Raw genomic sequence first — 10,681 nt, 5'->3', positions numbered from 1 at the left:
GTTGTGCCATGAGATTCATGCATGTTTTTAGTTGCTAGCTTGAGTTCTAATTAGCCCATGGTTCAAATCTTTGTTATGTCATGGGGATGATATTCGGCCTAGGTGGATTTTGTGTTAATGCCATTGCATGCTAAATATGAAGCTTGTTAATGATGCATGTGATGGTGGATTGATGATTCTTGAATCTTCTTTTTAGTATTTTTGAGTGAGCACATATGTGCATTGGTTGCTAGATGGAGAAGAATCGGCTAGCAAGTTGTGTGCTAAGGCCGAATATAATTTTTGTATATTAATGAGTAATGCATGTGTTAAATTGATGGAAAGGGAGAGGATGCTTTACTAGTGTATATATGTGTGTATTAGCCAAGTTTTGAACTTGAAACAAAATGGTGTTTAGTCAATACAAGTAACCATACTTGTAGAATGTATTAAGTGTTGCAATCGGCCCCAACATAGACATGTATGTTCGGCCACATGAATAAGTACATAAGCTATGTGTATGTTCGGCCATAGGTAGCCTATTGATGGCTTTAGCTTGACTTAGAAAATTCGGCTAAGGGGAAATATTAGCTAGTATGTTGAATTCGATTCGTGATTTCGTACACATGTGACTCTAATGTCTAATGTATATATGGGCTAAGTACCTTGAGCTTCTCTTTTGATGTTCGAATGAATTGTATTAAATTGCTTGATGTGATTAAAAATGCGTATGACCATTGTGTATTTGAGCTAAAAGGGTGGCCATATGACCTATCAAACTCCTTGTCATATTCGGCCATAAGCTAGCAAAATGAGACTTTAATGAGTTAAATTTGTTTGAATTAACTCAAGAGCTTAGAGGACCCCAGTTGGATAAGGGAAAGGAAAAGTGGTCGAGTAGCCATCGGAATCGTTCGACAACATCCGAGGTAAGTTCTTGAGTAAAAGAGCTTAAATTATGATTTGATTAGATCATGTTTTAAGCAAATCAAAATCATGCTCCTTGTGTGTGGCTATTGAGCCAAAATTACAAGAATGATAAGTGTCTTGTGTTTGAGTTTTGCTAACGAAAACGAAATACGAATGTGCCATGATTTATTGTTAAATGTGCATGGTTATTTGAATGATGTCCGGGCTAAGTCCCGAAGGCTTTGTGCTAAGTGACCATATCCGGACTAAGATCCGAAGGCATTTGTGCGAGTTACTAAATCCGGGTTAAGTCCCGAAGGCATTTGTGCGAGTTACTATAACTGGGCTATGTCCCGAAGGCATTTGAACGAGTAGCTATATCCGGTTAAATTCCGAAGGTACGTGATTTGGGAATGAATGATCTTGCTGTAAAAATTTCAGTTAATACGCTTGAAACATCCCAACATTGAGGTATGTTTCGTATGTGCTTTGAATTAGTTGAGCCCTTACAAATAAGTATTCGCTCAGTTGATAAATGAGCTATCGGCCTTTGGCTAAGTTGATCTTTGTGTATGAATAAAAGGGTTGGTAATGTGAAGTAAGTATGATATTGAAAAATTGTGCATATGAAATTATCCGTTTAGCTACATGAATGCTATACTTTTGTTATGCTGGAATCCCTTGCTCAAAACTTACTAAGCATAAATTGCTTACTCCGTCTCCTTGATTCTCTTTTTTATAGATTTTGGTTCTCCAGCTATCGGACTCGGGATTTTGAAGTCGAAGTCGCCCACACTATCAAAGCCCCCCCTTTTTGGTACAATTTTGGTTGAACTTCGAAATGGCATGTATAGGACTACCCTTTTTGTTGGGGGTCATGGACCCTTTGGACTTGTATAATTTTGGATAGCCATGCGAAAATGGCTTATATATGTTTGAGTATAATATTATAATCATTTGGTATGGATATGGTTATTGAGAGGTGTGGATATGCTTAACAAGGATTGGCCATGGGAATGGTTAATCACTATCATAATTTGTGCTATTTATGCTAAAAGGGTTAGTTGAATCATGGAAACTATGAAATAGGTAAAGTCTACCTTAAAGGCAGATGCTGACAGCATCAGTGATCTAGATTTGGAAAATCACTAAAAATAGTAGGAAGGGAATTAAATAGTGAATAAATTATGTAAACGAACCTTGATGAATCTATTTTCATAGGAAAGTAACAAAACGATCATATGGACAGTATGTTAAGAGATATTCAGGTTCTCGTAAGACAGGGCCAGAACGGTTTCTGGATTCCCTGTTTCGACTTTGGAAATTCATTATAAATTAACCAGAGAGATTTAGGAGTCATGCCATATATGTATAGATTCTCTTTGAGTATAGTTTCTATAGAAACAAACGACATCAGTATTGAAGCCCTGTACAGGGAGATATCCAAGTCGAAATGCGCAAAGGTCAGTGTAGTCGATCCCTGTAACATGGGATACTTTGACTAATAAACTGTACTAATTGGCCCAACCAAAAATTCTAGAAAAAAATATGTAGATGGGCATATGAGTCTAGTTTCATGGAAAATTTACGGAACTGGATTCCGAGTTTCTGAACTCAAGATATGATTTTTAAAGCGACTAGTACGCAGATTGGCAGTGTCTGGGAAATTTGTTTATAAGTGGTTAAAGTCTGTTAACACCTCGTGTTCGACTCCGGTGACAGTCTCGGGTTCGGGGTGTTACACATCCTAAGTACATGTCATTACCAAAAAGAAATATACTTCACCACATTTTTGACTTCGGGTTCTTGGATGCTGATTCAACTATCTGACTTTAACTGTAACACCCCTTACTCGAGTTTGACGCCGAAATAGGATACAAGGTGTTACTGGACTTAAACACATACAAACATACATTTCTTAGATATGAAATCTTGCTCCAAATTAAAACTTTTTATAATACCTTAATGTCCCTACTATAGGCTTACGAGGCCCCGAACACACTTTGGAATTGATTCAGGACTAATCTGTGCACTCTAAAAAACTTTGTAAAATTTCAAGCTGATAGGGGCACACACCTGTGTGGAAAGGTGACACGCCCGTGCGTCTTCTTAACATGGCCATGTTGAAGGCCCGTGTGACTCATACGGCCTAAACATATCGGGACACGCCCGTGTCCCTAGCCCGTGTGAATTAATTTTTTGATTTGAACCTACACGGGTTTTCACACATCTTAGCACACGCCCGTGTCCATGGCCTGTGTCCTTCACACGGCCATGACACGCACGTGTCTTAGCTCATGTACAAAAACCTTGACCTTTTGTTTCTGACGTCATCAATCAATTAAGGGCACACGGCCAAGTCACACGCCCGTGTGTTAGGCAGTGTCCTTCACACGGCTGAGACACACTGCCGTGTCTCTGCCCGTATGTTTACTACCATGCATACTGACTTGTAAAATAGAGGTGCAGGGGACACACGGCCGGACTACACGCCCGTAGGGCAAACAGTGTGTCACACACGGGCTAGACACACACCCGTGTGTCTGCCCGTGTGGACAAAAATAAGGCTATTTACCAAGCCTTTTTGCCACCCTTACTTGCACCAACCTACACAATATCAACTAAAACCAATCCAAGCATAACACATATAACCAAATCAACCACAACCATGAGAAATTTACATCAAATGCATTTAATAATAATCAATATTAACCAACATTAATGGTCTATACAAAATGAATATCACATCCATCGTATGAGCCAACCCTTGTGGCTAAACTAACAAGACACTAAACAAAAGATTCAAGTCCCTATACATGCCAAAATCAAATGTTAAACTAGTTATACCAAAGCTTTAGGTGATAGTGTGATCGATGCCTCCGACGTCCCTTGATCCCCGATACTAGCTTGGTGGCACTATAAGAAAATCGCAAGTATAAACCAAAGATTTCAATATCGTCCCAAGATCATAGCTAGAACTTACTCATGTCATTCTTACCATCAAGGCAACATACATAGGCTCATATCTCATGAGTTTCAAATAAGAACCTATACCACTCACAACATGATTATATCATTCCATAATCATTTTCATAAGCTTTTAAAATAACCCGAGAAACCATTTGGAATACTGAAGGATATTTGACAAGCTTTACACAAGAGGGTGAATTGCTGATGCCATGTTCCAAACATGGTCTTACACTGGCTCACATGTTGAGGCTAATGCTATGTCCCAGACATGGTCTTACACTAGCTCTCGTCTCATTGCCGATGCCATGTCCCAGACATGGTCTTACACTGGCTCTCATAATGTGGTCGATGCCATGTCCCAGACATGGTCTTACACTAGCGCACATATCAATGTTGATGCCATGTCCCAAACATGGTCTTATAATGGCTCTCATTACATTGCCGATGCCATGTTCCAAATATGGTCTTACACTGGCTCTCATATCGTGGTCGATGCCATGTCCCGAACATGGTCTTACACTAGCGCACATATCTATACCAATGTTATGTCCCATACATGGTCTTACACTAGCTCTCGTCTCATTGATGATGCCATGTTCCAAACATGGCCTTACACTGGCTCTCATATTGTGGCTGATGCCATGTCCCAGACATGGTCTTACACTGGCACACATATCACTCAAATGTCATGGCATGGATATCCAATCTATTCCTAGGCTCAAACAGGAATTTACCACATTAATTTCATCACACATTATTCATAATCATGTTCAAACATATTATGTAAAATCAATCATCCAACACATAATAGAAATAAAGTTGACTTACTTACGTACAACTTACCTCGGTATACAAAAAGTGGGCGACTAGTTGAATTTAGTCTACTTGCTTGCCCTTTCTTCGGTCTAGGTCTAAATTTCGTATTTATTGATCTAAAATGATAAAAATTCACTAATTTAATCATCATATTAATCAATTCATTTCATAATTCATATTTTGGCAAAATGACCATTTTGCCCCTAAACTTTCACAAAATTACTATTTTACTCCTAGGCTCGTAAATTGATTTTTATTGAATTTTCTCACTAACCAGGCCTAGCCGAATTGTATTTATACTAGAAGCAGCCCACAATTTCCATTATTTCACACATTTACCCCATAATTTATAACTTATGCAAAATGGTCCTTAGTTAGGGTTTTCATGAAAACTACTTCACAAAAGTTGTTTGTTTAACAACCATGATTCATTTTCTTCCATAAAAATTCAGCACACAACATGAAAACTCTCACGAAAAAACCCTATACTTTCAACCATTTTTCAAAATAGTCCCTCCATTAGCTAAATTAAGCTACAAGAGTCCAAAAAGTACAAAAATCAACAAAAATAACCATCAAAATGATTTACATGTAAGGGTTTATTGTGCTGAAAATTTTCAAGCTCCCATGGGGGTTTTTCACTTCAATTTTTAGTGGAAAATATGGAGAGGAAACATGACCCCTTTTGATTTTTATTTTTTATTCAATTAGCTAATGTTATCAAATACCAACCCTACTAAATTTTTTACTTTTTGACTCCTCTCGTCTCTATGACCGGCCACCCTATGGAAATGGGTCTATTTGTCCTTTAAAGACCCATAATTATGATTCTTTATCTCTTTAACACCATTTTTTTAGAAAAACAAAACTTTTTCCCTTTATGCGATTTAGTCCTTTTTCGTAATTGAGAATGCAATCACTAAAATTATTTCACCAAAATTTTCATGCACTCATATAATCATGCTACAACACATAAAATAATATTAAAAATAATTTCTCTGACCTCGGGTTAGTGGTTCCAAAACCATTGTTCTGACTAGACCCAAAATCAGGTTGTTACATTAACCTAACCTGCGCATGAAAAACAAATCGTACGCTGAGTATAAACTTAGTGGTATTTCTATAATCTAAACACTTTAAAGAAAATATCATAATATAACATGCGTATTTAATTTAACATAAGCATTAATCATTCAATAAATCAATTCATACATTCACTTATTTCTCATCAATATCTATCTCAAATGCCTTTTCTCCTTGTGGTTACACATCATTCAACTATAAGAATTTCCATTCATGAACCCATGGTTCATGTACATCATTTGCATAAATCATTTCACTATTCAATTTCAATTCCAATTCACAAACAATATCATTCAGTATCGATCAATTTTCCAATTCATTATATACCCCTATTAACACGACTCGGACTTTGGCGGATACACGGATCCAACCAAAACACACCATTATGGCACCCAGTGCCTCATCGGATAATTCGAAGTAATAGATTGACACCCAGTGTTTCATCGGCCATGCCGAAGTAAGTTGGTACCCAGTACCTCATCAAATTTATCTGAAGTAATAGTTTGACACCCCGGGTCTCATCGACTCAAAGTCGGAGTATCCCTGAACACTTCCAATCCTATGGTATGCCATCTATATTCGACTCAGCCCGATACAACTAATACGGTTTCAAATCACTTTTCAATTTCAATCAATATTCATATCAATTCAAATAATCACATATACTCATGAGAACAATTCAATTCAAATCAATACCAAAATATCATCTACTCACCTCAACTACTTACCATGAACATTAAATCAAAATACAACAATTTAATAGTTAGATTCAGATTTTAGAAATACAAACTGTAATTTTCGAGTCACTCCTCGTAGACTTTCTCTTTTCCCTTCTTAGCCGATGTTTTTAGCAGGACGTTAGCTACGAAAATAAAACAATTTAAAATCATCAATACAAACAATTTTACATTGAATATTTCCATTTATACTCAACTTTTGCCTAAATTCTAATTTAATCCCTAAACCGAGACTAACTTTATTCTTCCAAAACTAATTCCATATCTTATTCAATTTCCACTTTAGACTAATTTCAACTCTCTAATTTCACCATAAAACACTAATTTCAAATTTTCACAATTTAGTCCTTATTGCTCAAAACTTATCATTTATTCTACAATTCAATCTGTTTTTCACTTCTAACTTGAAATTCTATCAGTTTAACCCCTAACACTTCAATTTATTCAACGTGAAAAACTTTTAAAAATTCTCTAACTTCTAAAATTTCAACATAAATCAAGTAGTATTTTGTTCTAGGATTCTAAAAACATCAAAATTACAAGAAAAATGGGCTAAATTGACTTACCAATTAAACTTCAAACCTTAAAAACCCAATTTTCCTTTCTTTTTCTTTCATTTTTTTCCTTCTCCCTTGTTTCATTCCTTTCTCTGTTCTTTGTTTCTTTTTCTTTCTTTTATTTATTTTATGTTTTAATTATATAATATAATATAATATAATAATATTTATATATACTTAAATAATAAGTAAGTATTTATATTATAATTTAATTTATGAATTTTATTTTTGCATTTGTCATCATCATTACCATACACTTGTCATCTTTTGGATTATTTGCTTATTTAGTCCCTTTGTAACAACCCAATTTCAGTGAAATCGGAATAATGGTTCAGGACCACAAATCTGAGCCGAAAATAAATTTTATTTTTATTTTATTATTTGATTCGTATTATATTATAAATGTCATGTGAAAATTTTGATGAGAAAATTTTACCGATTATGTGTTTAATTGCAAGAAGGACCAAATCGCATAAAATGCAAAAGTTGAATTCTAGTAGCTAGAAGGATCAAATAGCTATGGAATTCAAAACTTAAGGTCCTTATATCGTAATTAGACCATTAATAAAAAGTTAGTAGATATTAAAGTTGATAAATTAATTAAATAGAAATAAAAATCATTTTTCTCATCTTCTTCCCCAAAATAATACATGGAAACCCAAGGAGAGAGAGAAAAAACTTTCTTGGCCAAATTGGGTAAGTTTTCTTGTCCTTTTTTAGTAATTTTGATATTTTTAAAACCATAATAGCTTAATCTATCTATTTGGGGGATCAATTTGAGAAGTTATCAAAGTATGGAAAATGGGTCATGGATCAATATGCTGAAAATTAGAAATTTATTATAGAAATTGAAAGGTTGTTGATAGATAAACAACTTTTACAAAGTGATTTTTTATGGAAACATGATTTAGGGGCTAATATGTAAAGTTGTTAAATTTGATGAAAAATGCTGAATTTTTATGAATACATGTGCTGTAAATTTTGTAATGGCATTTTGATTAGGCTTGGAATAGGGAGTAAATTGCACAAATTTTATTTTCCGAGCCTAGGGACAAAATAGGAATTTATGGAAAAGTTAGGGGCAAATGGTAATTTTGCCTAGGATGAAAATTAAGTCCACTTGAATGTGAAATATGGTAAATTGATGTTAAATTTACTCGTATAGATCCTGATAGATATAGAACGAGGAAAGAGGAAAATGTTGGATTCGTAGATTTTACGTACACGAACATTGTCGAGGTAAGTTCGTGCAACTAAATTGTATATGTTTTTATGTTGAATTTAATGTTGTGTTTGTGAATTGTATAAATGTCATAAATATGTGAAATGATTACATACTCGTTATAGCTTGATAAATAATAATGCTCCATAAATGGTAAGTGATAAAAATATTACTTATATGCTTGAAATGAATGTGGAATGTATCTATTTGAATTATATGTATGATTTAGATGTAGGAAATAATCACATGCTTGTTAACGCTTGAGAAATGTTAAATCTTGTTTGAATAAAGGAAGAATTGATGGATAAATGTATTTTTCTGAAATGAATGAGGTCCTGCATTTGTTGTTTATGGGATTTAGCTCAGACGAGTAATCTTATTGACTTCATTTATGAAATGATTTAGTCTAGATGGGTAATCCTGATATAAGTCCTCTCAAGCATATGTTATGGATTGGATTTAGCCCGGACGGGTAATCCAAATCAAGCTCATTAGAACATATGTCATAAAAAGGATTTAGCCTGGACTGGTAATCTTGTTGTATACATGTGTGGCTCGAGAGTGTACTCTCTGATATAGTACCTTATGGATACCATCGGACATGAATTGACGGATCCTGATTCGTACACCTCAAGTGTATTACCTGCGTATACATTGATATTTCGAATAAATTCAACAGGTGACAATTCCAAACATGAGAAGTTATGAATGATAAAATGAGTTATTACATGTATCCGTCTGAAATACAAGTAAATGATGATACATGACAAATGATATATGAAAACACGAGATGATGATATTTGTACATGGACTTTATTTGATGAATATATTTTCATTCTTGATTATAGACTTGTACACCGTGAGTGTGCTAATCGTAGCCTTGATATTTCGAGAAATATGAGTAAAGTTCTGATATGAAATTATCTAAACTCAAAATAAACTATTATGAAATTATACTTGAAATAATGAGATGAATTATGCATGTTGAATGAATACATGTTGTGGAAAGCATAACTGCTTGGAAACTTGATTATTGTTGAGCCCATATATGATTTGATGTTATTATGGAATATATGACTAACAAGGGCAATGAGAATGTGTGTAGGGCTTGAGGTCAAAATGATTGATTATGCCTTACATAGTTACCTCAAAATAGAATGAATGGTAAGTTAAGTACCATGTTATACGAACTTACTAAGCATTTTATGCTTACTTAGTTTTATTTCCTTGTTTTAGAGTAAATCGGAAGCTCGTTGGATTGAAAGCTTGGCAGAGATCACTCACACTATCCATCAGCCTATATCGGTATATATGGTAAATCAATTATGGTTGTAATGACATGTATAGGTTATATTGATCGTATTGGCATGTAAATGTAAATGATGCTTGTAATTTAGCCATTGGAATGGCTAGTATTGGTTTATTTTGATATATTTGTAATGTCATAATATGGTAGCTACATATGTGTTAAGTAGTTGAAAATTTATGCCTATCATATGGACTAAACCAAGGCAAGAATTTCAACATGTATGCATGTAATTGTATGCCATGTTGAATGATAGAGTTTGCTTAACTTGAATGCTTGAAATGGTTCGTATTGGATGTGTGTTTCAAGTGCAGGTCATAAGTGTGATTTTGGGTGAGAAATGAAGCTAGAAATGGCTTTATTTTGTCTACACGGGAAGACATATGGGCATGTGTCTATACTATGTGTGACACACGGTCGGGTACATGGGCGTGTAGTTAGGCTGTGTGTCCCCTGCACCTAAATTTTGAGAAACAAAAAGCAAAGATATGGGCGTATGTCTCAGCCGTGTGTGCTACATGGCCTAGAACACGGGCGTGTGTCTTGGCCGTGTGAAACCCGCACCTAATTTCAAAATGAATTAATTGACCACACGGCCTAGCACACGGGCATGTAGCATCGCCGTGTGCACAAGTCAAAGAGTTACAGAAGGTTGAACATGGCCTGCAGCATGAGCGTGTTCCAGGGTCATATGGGCGTGTGAACCCTGCACCTTGGAAAATTTTTGACATGTCATGAAAAATTCTTAGAGTTCCCGATTAAGTCCCAACTCGATTCTAATGCTCGTATTGGGCCTCGAGGGTCCAATTAAGGGACGTTTGAAATTATCTTGGTTAATGAAAAGTAATTTACACAAATTATTTATAAAATGTTTTGAAAGTTCTGGTAATGCTCCAAAACTCTGCTCCGATGACGGACACGGGTTAGGGGTGTTACACCCTTAACTTTTCTCTATTCTATAATACAACTTTTACCCTATGAGCAATCTAGTCTTTATACCTTATTACTCTTAATTTAGACAAATTCACCTAACCAAAACCTAATTAACTACACAACTAACTTCATAAATATTTTTAGTAAATGTTTACAAATCCGCTTTGCA

This window comes from Gossypium hirsutum, chromosome A08, assembly GCF_007990345.1.
Source record: "Gossypium hirsutum isolate 1008001.06 chromosome A08, Gossypium_hirsutum_v2.1, whole genome shotgun sequence".
NCBI lineage: Eukaryota > Viridiplantae > Streptophyta > Magnoliopsida > Malvales > Malvaceae > Gossypium > Gossypium hirsutum.
This window is presented reverse-complemented; position numbering follows the sequence as displayed.